This window comes from Rattus norvegicus, chromosome 9, assembly GCF_036323735.1.
Source record: "Rattus norvegicus strain BN/NHsdMcwi chromosome 9, GRCr8, whole genome shotgun sequence".
Lineage (NCBI taxonomy): Eukaryota > Metazoa > Chordata > Mammalia > Rodentia > Muridae > Rattus > Rattus norvegicus.
The window spans coordinates 30,101,270-30,114,270 of record NC_086027.1 but is presented as its reverse complement, the minus strand read 5'-3'; the positions used below and the strand labels follow the sequence as shown (position 1 = coordinate 30,114,270).

The window sequence follows — 13,001 nt, the reverse complement described above, 5'->3', positions numbered from 1 at the left end:
AAAGAAGGCCAAGCACAGAAACACCCCTGAGAGTGTGAGGGATGCTGCGATGAGCAGTTCTTGATATCCACAACCCTTTCACACCCAGTGCGGGGCATTGTCCTCACTGAGCAGCTTCTGGCTTCCTTGGTTACCTTTATCTTAGGGCCGTCTTCCCACTTGAATACCTCACGTACCACAGCTATCCAAAGACACAACACTGCAAATTTCGCTGGGCATTAGAGTGGAATCCCTTGCTGAAAATGATGTCAAAGATAAAAGATAACTATGCTTCCAAGTGACACTCTCTAGCTAATTTTTTGTGTGTGCATGTGTATGTGTGTGTGTGTGTGGTGTGTGTGTGTGTGTGTATGTGTGTGTGTGTGTATTACATTCCAGAGATAAATACTGAATAGACAGTGACCCCCTTCAATCCAATGACACAGTTTTCAAATTTTACAGTGATAAATATTTACACATTAAAGTAGAACTGTTACCCTTAGATTACTTATAAAATTATAGTATGCATAGCTATATGAACAAATATATGTGTTCCCCTTATAATAACTATGACTGACATATTATGGTCATGTGCCAGACCTTACAAACAGCAAGTTCTTATATTAGCATAGTCATATTTTGTTTAGATATTGAATATATGACATGTAAGAACACTCTCAACTTGTCTTAACAAATAATTCCAACACATATGCTTATTACTTTTTGAGGTTTAAAGAAGTAATTATATTTAGCATTTCTCCAGTTTGAAGTCAAAAGCCCTTCTGTTCATTGTATCTGAAATAAGCAAAACAGCATTTTCTCTAACAAATCTGCAAATATCTCTTTTACTTTTTTTTGAGTGTCGAGAAACAGAGCTTTGAGGTTTTGGGGTGTCATTCCTGATTGCCTGATGATTTGTGACAACATATATAAATGGGGAGATGTGTAACGTGTCATCGCTGATTCGCCCTGTGCCCATTCATATTTGTTAAATTGGAAATAATGAGGTATAGATATTGTTTGGCAGAAGCAAGTTGTAAATTACATATTTTCATTTCTTGAAAACAAGTGAGTGATTATATATTTTGTTTATGTCCAAATCCCCTCTAGTTTATGATACTTGGTGAAATATATCAAAGATGGGTAGAAAATATTGTGGGGGGAAATGGTGGCATTAACCTCGAGGAGAAAAATCATTAATGTTGATGTATTTCATTCTATTTTAAACATATAAATTTTTCTCTTTTGTCGAAATGGAAAGATGGGAGGATTCTACGTGCCTTTGAGTCAAGGCATTTATTTTAGTAATACTTTTTTTCTTTCCTTCTCATCCATTTTTCTAAATAAAAGATAGAAGTTATTTCTCTTTTTTGTTGTTGTTGTTTTCTGTTAATTTTTTCTCTAGCAAAGATGACCCCTTTGGCATATTTTCTTTTCAAACGTGAAATGAGGTGGAAAATCCTCATTTCACGACTTCACGACAGGAAGGACAAATATTGACACAAAGTTAAAATTTGTTAGAACCCTGGAAGCAACCCCTGTGCAAACACAGACACACACACACACACACACACACACACACACACACACACACACACACACACACACACACCTTCTCCTCCTAAACCAGACATAAATAGCTCTCGCTCTTTCCTAGGCTTAGGTCTATGGCCTCTAGACTAGGGAAAGGATGGGAGAGTATGTATTATGTCCAGGATATTTTAGGACGGTGAAAGACACACTGAGCAAGTGCTTGTGTGCCCATGTGCACACACAAGTACAACCTGCTTAATCAAATTTTCCCCCACTTAAAGCAGAGCTTCTGGACCTTGTCACTGGGCATGTCCAGTGAATGCAATAGCATACACCAAACCAATGCTCACTGGTCACTCAGCGATCATTATGACCTGTCCACTCTTGCCTTTTTGAGAAGAATGCCCTGGGGTGACTGGGTGGTTGCCCTGACAGGCTGTATCAGTTATCTGTTCACATTGATTATCAAAGTCAGCTGTGGCCAGGGCTCGCCTCTCTCCTTCTTCTCTCAGCCCCTCTTACAAGCACCCCTGCCTGGATTTTCATGAGGAAATAATCAGATTAGGCCTTTTCACAGTGAGTTCATATGGAGTTCTCTTTCTCCCGTGTGCTGCTAACTGAATAAACGTGTTTAGTGGTAAATTGTAAATGACATTATGATTACCAAAGCCAGCGTGGGTTTCATTTAAAAGTGATCAGAATTGTGGACCACAAAAATTGTGACTGGCAGATGAGGCCATTTGGCAAAGTGGGGAAGGAAAAGAAAAAAAACAAGGGCGAAAGAAAAAATCATTATTCAGAACTAAACCTTCTCCAACTGAGCAAAGCAGGAGAGACAAAACATCCACAGGAGAGAAAAATTGAAGGCTGTTCAGACGTGATTCTCGACTGGAACTATGTGCTTTTACTTTCAGCTACTGGGGGTTGAACGAGGTCTGGCCAGCTCTGTGTCGACTTTTCTTAAATCATATATTTTCTGATATAATTTAGAATCATGCCAGTTTAGCAGCTCTTTAGTCCTCTAACTTTGCATATTTGTGCTTTAAAAATGATCACCAACACTATTTTGCCTTTTGGCAAACTGAAAACACTAGCACTGATTAACTGCAAATATTTCATAGAAAACCAGATGATGGGACACTAGCAAAACAACATATCTCATAGCCATTGTGGCTGAATTCTGAAGACATTACGGTAGACTTTCCAATTTAGGAAAAACCAAGAGTTCATATTTAACTACAAGATGGATCCTTAATATGACTTACTGGTAGGGTATGGGTAATTGCTTTGTTAAGATTGTGGCAATAATCTTCTCCTCCTGGTATACCATGATAAAATGTTAGTTTGAAGGGGTAAATAATAATGCACAGAATCAAAGAGCATTTTGCCAAATATGTGATTTGTCAACTATCAGGAATCTTTCCATATGTGCTATAAAGAAAACTGGGCAGGGAGAACTCCCAAAATTTTGGCCCTTCTCAGAGTGGTAGATATCACACCTTTTGTCCAAAAACTGTTCCCTGAAGAGTCCTTTAGATGTCATTTTATTTTACCAGGTGCAAAATACAAAAATCAAAGTTTAGAAGTATGTAGTTGCTTCTGCTTCTTCCCTCCCTCCCTCCCTCCCTCCCTCCCTCCCTCCCTTCCCTCCCTCCCTCCCTCCCTCCCTTCCTTCCTTCCTTCCTTCCTTCCTTCCTTCCTTCCTTCCTTCCTCCTTCCTCCTCCTGTATGACCTTTCTCTTCCTCTTCCTTTTCCTCCTCCTCACTACTAAATAATATTGTTGAGTTCATACAACTGTGATTCAATTTTCTGTCTATGATGTAGAAATAATTAAGCTTACTATCTAAAGGGGAATACGGATAGAAATATAAAAGTAGCCAGAGGGGCTAAAAGAGAAAGGCAAGGAAAAAAGGAAGGAAGAAGGGAAGAAGGAAGAAGGAAAAGGGTGGTATGAAGGCTTCATTAAGACAAAGCCAAGTTCTTAGCCATTCAAATTCTGATCCTACTGTGCTTCCTTCCTGATGCCACTCTATGGGCTTTCTGTCGCATAGTTCTATACCCAAAGTTCTCTTCAGTCACCAAGTTATTACAGTGACTAAAATAACCATAAAGTGACCACTTTGCTACCATATAAAATCCATTGACTGACAAAAACTATATGAACTACCAACACTTGTGATTTCCACACAAACTTTAGTATGAGAATAAAATGTGCTTTCATTCACATCCCTTGCCATGATCACAGGCAAGCACAGTCTTCAAAGTAGCATCAGGTCCCGGAGATGCTCAGCAGCTCTTAACTGTTCGTTTCACTTGTTCAAAATTCACTCCCAAAGCTGGATGAATCTTTGAAATTGGAACCAGTGCAGTCATTATTTCCAGGGAACATGATTTGCCCCTTTTTACTCCACTACACTTCCATTGTGTTGTAAAGAATTAGGTCATACCCCAAACCTTGTTTCCTTTCCTGATCTATGCTGTTCCCATACAGTGCGTAATATCCCTCTGTGTAACCACTGCTAGTAGCTTCTGGATTACTTCTTGATTTCACTAGTGTATATATGTTTTATGTGCATACACTGGACCATGTTCTCCAGTCATAGGAGGTCATGGAAATTGGCCCATTGTTCCCTCTATCCTAACAAACTTACAATTCTTATCAGAGTAGGTAACTTGTGCCGAACCTTGACAGGTATGAGAATAAACAAAGAGCATCTGATGGGCACCAAGAAAATGCCAGTTGTTGTGAACTTGGTACAAAGGAATCATCCAGTATCTTTTGTTATTTGACAAAGATTTACAGGTAGATAAATGGGTGGAAAGGCTTATATTGAAAACAGAAGGAAAATTCAAGGAGAATTGGAGGCATGTTTGAGTGTCATTAGAGACTCTCTGAAATAAGTCAAAACAAAGTGAGTTAAAGCAAACTGTGAAGCACCCTATGTGATTGGTTAGGGATCCATTTTGGGCTTTTTACAATTGCTTTTACATTGGAACCTGAGCCAAAATAATATTAATGAAGAGGAGAAGGACAATGAAGATGAAGATGAGATAACGATGGCGACGATGATGACTACTAGGGAAATTTAGGGAAATGGGCATGAGAAGCTATTAATAAAGTACAGCTGTGCGCTTTAAGAATGTTTTTTTTTGTTTTTTGGTTTTTTTTGGTTTTTTTTTTTTTGGTTTTTTGTTTTGTTTTCTATGACTGGTTGGTGTGGATAGAAACGTAGCTGTCTGGTTACTATAGATTGTGTGTTGTGGTTCAGCTTTCTACACAATCTGGCAATTGTACTTCCATAGCCAGACCTTTACACAGGTCATCTTTAAGTACTTTCTAGAAGCCTAAATGATCAAGAAAAGACCTTCGATAAGAACTGATGTATCGCTTCTCGGCCTTTTGGCTAAGATCAAGTGAAGAACTGATGTAATCGGGTATGCTTTCCTCTCCAATGCACTTTAATGTTCACCCACACAATTGTATTAGTGAAAATGTCATCACTAATAACCTTAAAGAATCAAGAAATGCAGAGTCCTATAACTCATGAAATCTTAGATCAACCATTCGAAGCTCTTTCCTTCCTTTCTGACACCACATTCTCTGTGGCCTTTGACTTTCCCTCTTAAGTAGCTAAAATGAGCTATGCTTCTGTTTACTTAGTTGTTGTAAAGACTCCTGTCACTGGCTACTCACTCTCTTCTCTCCTAGCCAAGCATAAACCCAGCCTTACATGATCCCATTTACCCTTTTTTGGCCACACCTTTTTATTGGGCCTAACCAAGGCATTTCCCACAATACAGATAGGCCTTCCGTGAAGACTATAATCATGTGTAAGGCTCTTCATTGATAAAAATTCCTTCCATGTATCACTAACAAAGCTATAGCCATATGATTACATGGATTATAGTTTTGTGAAGTATTTTATATCATAATTTAATTGAGACTTATAAAGATGGTCCCCTTTCCATTCTAAATTTCCTTTATTTTGAGATCTGTGGTGGTTCATGACATGGACTGGCCACAGAATTTGGGAGAGCATAATACTTTAAATATGAAATTAATAGGAGAGGGTATGACTTTTGTATTTCACCAAATACTTCTTTATAAAATTTCTACTCTATATAAATGTTGGCTTACCCGATGTTATGACACACAGGGGCCAGACCTTAGGCCCCTCTGTGATATGAACCTGTCCTGATTTACAGGAGAAAATGAAGGGCAGACTAGATACAGAGTTTGAAATGACTCTGCCTTGAATACTGATTTGCCAAATTGTATCTAATATTACAGCTTATCTATAAGTGAAAATTTTAAAGTATCAGTATACATAATAAAAAAACCTTAAAGATGAATGAATTTATTCTAAACAACTAATGCTGGAAAACAAGTATCAGTCATAAGGTGGGAGAAAAGGCTGCATTTTCTTTCTTAGTCATTCATGGGAAATATAAAAATCTATATAATATAAGGATGGAATACAAAAGGTTTAATTAAATTTAGAAAAATTAATCAGGATGAAATAAGTTAATAAATTATTTCTCTGATTTTATGATTATGTTATTTATGACATTTCCATTTATATCAGTTCTAATTTTTATATAAAGAAGTGTTTCTTTGAGACATTTGCACATATGTGCATCAATACTGTTTGTCCTTATTTTTACTCTCCTGCTACCACCTGTGCCTCCTTACTCCCGTCCCTTGTTCTCTTCCTCCTGCCAACTACTTTTGACTTCTGTTGTCATGGCATTTGTATTCCATTACTTTTTATCTCTTTAGACCCTTATGTGGATTATTATGAACTTAAAATTTAGTTGTGATTTCACACATTTTGATTAATATCCAAGCCACAGGAAGGATCAAGTGTGAGCAATGAACCAGTGTGTATGTGTATGAAGATCAAAATAAAACCTATTGATAATTTTTATGCCTAAAGGTACTCAATATGATACTAGACAAAAAAATCATTAGTATTACCCAGATACAAACACTGTGACCTACAATGGTGACATTCCTATAAGACACACTGGTGCGATAATGGCACAAACGTTGTGAAAGTAACCAATCACCGTTTTATTTTTTTATACTGGATTTAAGGCCAACTCCAGAAAAATGGAATCCATATCTGATACTGTCGACATGGCCAACCACCAGGGGTAGATAGGCATTGCCCTCAGGTGAAAACATCTTACTAAGGAACATGGCTAAAATGCATCTAATAAAGGGACAAGGCAACAAAATAACCTGATGGCATATGGCTATATGTACCGATCAGTGCCTCACTCAACACTCAATAGAGAGGTTTCTTCCTTCTGTCTATGGAAATTAACACAGAGACCTGTAGTTGAACAATGTGCAGAGTGAGAGGCTTTGAAATACTCAGTCGTAAATGGAGTGCTCTTACCAAACCACTGCCCTCAAGGCTCAGGGATCTATGAAGAAGAGGAGGCAGAAAAGTTCTAAGAATGACTCCAAAGAAACTACACCTTTCCAAATCAACAGGACTGATTCACAGATGGCCTCACAGAGATTATGACAGTACACACAAAGACTGCACAGATCTAAGAGAGACAGAGTTCAAGCACCAAGAAGGCTAAGCAGACACAAAGTTCCACCAAGGAGTTACTTGTAATTGACACATTCTGGGAAAAGGAAACTCAGGTTTCTCCAATGGGATATCACTGCATATATAAACCACATTCCAAGGCAGGACCTACAACATGAATTCCTTGTTTCTTTTGTAGGCTTGCCACCTTCATTTTGTTGTTGTTTTGTTTTCTTTGATTTTTTTTAAGAGAAAGAAAAATCATGAAGTTGGTTGGGTAGGAAAGTGAGGAGGACTAGGCAGGACTTCGGGCACCAGGAAGAATAGAGTCAAAATATATTCTATGAAAAGTATTTTAGATAAACCTAATCTTTAAAAAACTCAATAATTAAGATAATTGCAGTTTTTTAATATATAAGCAGAACTTATATGTCTCCATAATGTATTTCATTAGAATGTCTCTTGGATTTTACTACACAAATTCATTAGACATACTTATATTTTTAAGTATCCAAAAAAGAAAATCAATGAAATAAGAACAAATTGCATTAAAATAAATAACATTCCTAATTTAGAATCAACAACTTTGAGCCACGTTCTTGTAGAATGGTTCACTCAGGTAAGCACTAAAATCCAAATAAGCTGCTTACTTCTCCATTTGACATCATTCTCTCAATCTTAGCATTTACACCTAAACTCTGCCCTTAAGCCCATCCCCTAGCTCCATCCTCACAGGTGACTCTAAGATGACTGCCTCAAAGCTCCTAGAGGATGAGAATGCCTTCAATATTCTGTGACCTCTGCCACATACCTCACTTTTCCTCCAGGTTTAGAGATTGAGTCTTTAAATTTTCTACTCCCATTTGGTTGACAGGAATACCATACTGTTTCTTAAACTCTTAGGAAATTTAATATATGTTATATATATATATATTAAAACACCCAACTCTGTTTTAATCCTTTCATAGGGTTTTTACATTTATGTCACAGACTTTACCTTGGGTATCAACACAGTCATGTTTCTCTTCCATGTGGTCCATTGTAAGAAACTGTAGATAATAATAAGCATGAATTTGCTTTCTTATTTCTATAGTTTCATGTTGAGTAAAGACTGTAAACACACACACATACACACACACATACACACACATACACATACAAACACACACATATTCACACACACACACACACACACACACACACAGGAAAAATGATTCTGTGGAATGAAAAATGCATTTCCAATGCAGCCAGGGCTTTGAGGGGTGTGTGTGTAGAATATTGTCAATACTCAGAATTTTCATTATTTGTGGACTTTTTATATTATTAGAGATGACCATAAAGGCCTGGTGAGATTCCTTCTTTTCTGTCTGTATTAGCTCCTCTTAAAAGAGGAAATCTTTTGAATTTCCCGTAATAATATGTCCATTATATAATGACACTGCCAATTAGGTAAAGTCCTGTGCAACTTTATGTCTTTTGGGGAAAGATTGAAAATAAAATCCCAGTCATTACCACACTGACAACAAAATTTCAGCTCTGACTACTGAGAGTCTCATATTACAGACATGCCATATTTTTATAAGTTTTGGAAGCCTTAAAACGGTGTGACTGTTATTATAGTAAATCTGGAAAATGCAAGAGCATTTTTAAGCAAAAAGATATTCCTGTGGTAATATTGTGTGTGTGTGTGTGTGTGTATATATGCATGTATTTGTGTGTAGACACATTTGTGTGTATATAGGGTTGCATATGTGTGTGAAACTATATTTATGTATACCTGGGTATATGTGTGTGAGAGAACTTTATTGAGACAAATTTGTATATCCATACAGGGGTACATTATGGTAATTCAGTACACATTTACAATGTACAAAAACTATATTCAGACATTACATATTTCCCTGTGTTCAAACATTAATCAATTTTGTGATTAATTTTGTATTGTTCTAGTCATTTTGAATCATACTCTGGATTCTTGTAAGGAGTAGTTATGCTACTGTGTCAAAAGGGAGTAGAAGTATTTATTACAGATTGTTTTAAACCTACTTTTGATTCCTCAGATAAGATTATAAAATATAAAATTTGAATAAAAAGAGTTCTTAATTCAAAATAGACTGAATGGAGACTGACTCAGACAGACAGAGACACACACAGCCAAACAGTGGATTGAGCTTGGATGGAAGAATAGCAGGAAGAATTGCAGATCCTGAAGGAGATAGGGATCACACAGGAAGACCAACAGAATCAACTAACTTGGACCCTTGGGATTCTCATAGTCTGAACTACCAGCCAAAGAATATACACGAGCTTGACCTAGGATTCTCCACTCATGTGTAGCAGATGTGCTGCTTGGTCTTAATGTGGTTCCTGATAACTGGAGTGGGGACTATTGTAAAAACTTTTCTCTGCCATATTACCCAAATATTATCTTTGAGAATGCAGTGGAAGATGGGAGGCCCTGATTGTACTGTTAAGACTCATCTTCTTCAGAGTGCAGAAACTATGGTGTCAGTGTGTGTCCAAAAGTCCTCGGTTCTGTTTTCTCCATCCTATATGGAGCTGCAGTGTGCCTAATATGAGAAGGTCTGGGTTTTGAAGTGAAGCTCCTAAAACCATTTCTTTTTCTCAGTTATAAAGTCTGCAACTATAAAACATGCTGTCCTCTAAAATGTCCTTAGCTAAAATGATAGGAAAACCTTTGCTATTAGTATTTGGGGATCCTGACCTAGAACCTCTAAAACTTTTGCAATATCATAAGTGATATGAATGTCTACTACTAGTTTCTCTAGGATTTCCTGGACAGGAGGAAGCACTGTGTGGCAAGGAGAACTTTAAGTCTTACCATTGATACATTTCTATGTTTATTGGTGTCTGTTTACAAAAGCTAGGTAAAGGAACCAGCCTAGGCATCTCTCAACTTATAAATGGATAACAAAAACTCCACAGTAGAGTTTCATTCAGCTTCTTATGAAAATGAAATAATGGTATTTGTAGGATGAGGTAGAAGTCTCTGGTTTGTTGAAAAACTCAGTTGTGTCATGTAACGTTTTGCTGGAGTCTGTCTTGTGAGAGGGTATGCTATGTTTTGCTGGAAGCAGACACTTGAGAAGGTGCATGATGTTTAGAAAGACTATAAGTGGAATGCCACATACAGTGAGAGGATGCCCGTGCATTGCTATGCCATACAGTGCTTCTCTTGCTTTTGCTGAGGATGCCCCTTCATCATTATACCATGAAATGCTTTGCTAGTCTTCACTGGTTTTTCCCTTCAAAGAGAGAAATTTGCCAAAGAGCTTTGGGCTGATTCTGGCCACTTCCGCTGACTGGTGCCGATTTGGCAGAACGTTGTTGTTTCTGTTAGATTGTGCCACAGCTGCTGATTCAGGGTTTGGTGCTTGTGAATCGAGTGTACTGTACTGCTGGTATCCTTTCTAGAGAGAGTGTAATCACCTCCCAGGAACTACTTCTAAATAGGTCCACACACTCCCTTTTCTTACTAACATTCTTTCTCCCTGACCTTTGGTCGATGGCTCAGAAGGAAGGCTGAAACGTTTGACAACCACAAGTAAAGTAGGTTGTGAAAAATCTAAACCTGCAGTGGGAAAATTGACGGAACAGGAAGAAATTATTATAGGAAGCAAATTAGTCCCACCCAAGCCTGAGAGACAAACACCAAATGTTTTCTGTCGCATGTGCATCCTAGTCTTTAACTTTATTTATATGTGTGAAGTGCGGTGGCAATGAAACTGAAAAGGGGAGTTGGGAAGGAAAACTATGTCTTGCGGGAGCGTTCTGTTGGGGTAAAAAAAAACATAACATAGTGCAAGTGACATGAAGGGAGTGCGGGGACTATGGGTGACCAGCAGGAGGAATGGGGGAGGTGAGTGGGAGTAAGATATCAATGAAGACAAATATGCGTGGGATTCCATAGTTAACTCTGTTACTTTGTATACTGATCTGAAAAATTAATAGGAGAGGAGGAAGAAAGGGAAGGAGAGAGTGGTGAAGGAAGGGGAAATGGAGGGGAGAAGGAAGAAAAGGAGAGAGGATGGGAGGAAGGAAGGGAGAGAGGAAGGAAGAAAGATAGGAAGGAAGGAAGGAAGGAAGGAAAGAAGGAAAGAAGGAAAGAAGGAAAGAAGGAAGAGAGCGGTGTATGACATAGCAATGCACGAGTATCCTCTCACTATCTGTGAGGTTCTGCTTATATTCTTTCTAAACATCATGCACCTTCTCAAGTGTCTGCTTCCAGCAAAACATCACGTACCCTCTCACAAGACAGATTCCAGCAAACCATTACATGATACAACTGAGTATTTAAACAAACTAGAAACTTCTACTTCATCCCACAAATACCGTTATTTCATTTTTTTTTTCTAAACAGCTGAATGAAACTCTACTGTGGGGTTCTTATTATCCATTTATAAGTTGATAGATGTCTAGGCTGGTTCCCTTACCTAGCTATTGTAAACAGACACCAATAAACATAGAAATGTATCAATGCTAAGACGTAAAGTTTTCAATGTATTTAGCATGATACAGTTGGACCAAAGGGTTGTTCTATTTTGAGACTTTTTTTAAAAATGACACATTTATAATGATTTTCATATAGTTTTACAAATGTGCAAACCCATCAGCAATACATAGTGTTCCTCTCTACCCTCATTCTATTGTTTGTTATTGCTCTTTTTTTCAATTTAATTTTATTTGTTTTACTTAGTCATTTCACATCCTGTTCACTGCCCCCCAGTCACCCCCTCCCACAAGCCTTCCCCATCTGCTCTTTCTCTTCTGAGCAGGTGGGGGCCACCTGGGTTCCTCCTACCCTAGGACTTCAAGTCTCTGCAAGGCTGGGTGCTTCCTCTCCAACTGAGGCCAGACAAGGCAACCCAGCTAGAAGAACCTATCCCACATATAGGCAACAGCTTTTGGGACAGCACTCATTCCATTTGTTGGGTACCCACATGAAGACCAAGCTGCACATCTGCTACATACTAGCAAGGAGGCCTAGGTCCAGCCCGTGCATGTTTTTTGGTTGGTGGTTCAGACTCTGAGAGTTCCAAGGGCCAGGTTATTTGACTCTCTTGCTCTTCCTATGAAGTTTCTATCCCCTTTATTGTGATCCACAATCCTTCCTTCTTTTCTTCCTTAAGAATTTCCAAGCTCTAATCACTCTTTGGCTGTAGATGTCTGTATCTGAGTCAGCTCCTGGGTGGACCCTCTCAGAGGACAGCATATTCTTGTGTGTAAGCATAATAAAGTATCATTAATAGTGTCAGGGATTAGTGCTTGCCCATGGGATGGGTCTCTCAAGTTGGACCAGTTATTGGCTGGCCATTCTCATCTCTGCTCTGTCCACTATGCCTATCTTTCTTGTAGACAGGATACATTTTGGGGTAAAATTTTTTTGGGTGGGTTGATCTCTGTTGCTCCACTGGGGATCCTGCCTGGCTACAGAAGGTGGTCTCTTCAGGTTCCATATCCCAATGTTGTGAGTCACAGCGAAGGTCACCCTATTGACTCTTGGGGGGGCCTCCCTTACCCCAGGTCTCTGTCTTATCCTGGCCATACTCCCCACCTCCTCACTCCTGTCAATTGCGGATTTCCATTCATTTATTGAACAATTGTTTGTTCTTTTAACAGTAGCCACTCTAAGGTAGGATGATGGACTCTTCGATCAGTTTTAGTTTTCATTTTCCCGAGACTCTTGGGTATTTACTAGTTATATCCTGTTTTTATGTTAATTTCAAAAGCACATGCCATGTTAGAAGAAGTTGAGGAGGAGGATGACCCCAGAAGAAGGCCATCAGTCTCAATTAACCTGGACCCACAAGATCTCTCAGACACTGAGTCACCAACCAGGCAGCATACTAGCTGCTCTGAGCCCCTGACACTATATAGCAGAAGACTGACTGGTCTGGCCTCAATGAGAGAAGGGGCACTTA

General features: G+C 38.6%; 1 protein-coding gene across 1 annotated transcript in view; it reads left to right on the top strand.

Moving 5' to 3' along the window:
* The window catches only part of Pkhd1 (PKHD1 ciliary IPT domain containing fibrocystin/polyductin), a 493,369-nt gene that overhangs the window by 419,564 nt on the left and 60,804 nt on the right, over positions 1 to 13,001 (top strand). The window lies entirely within an intron of this gene.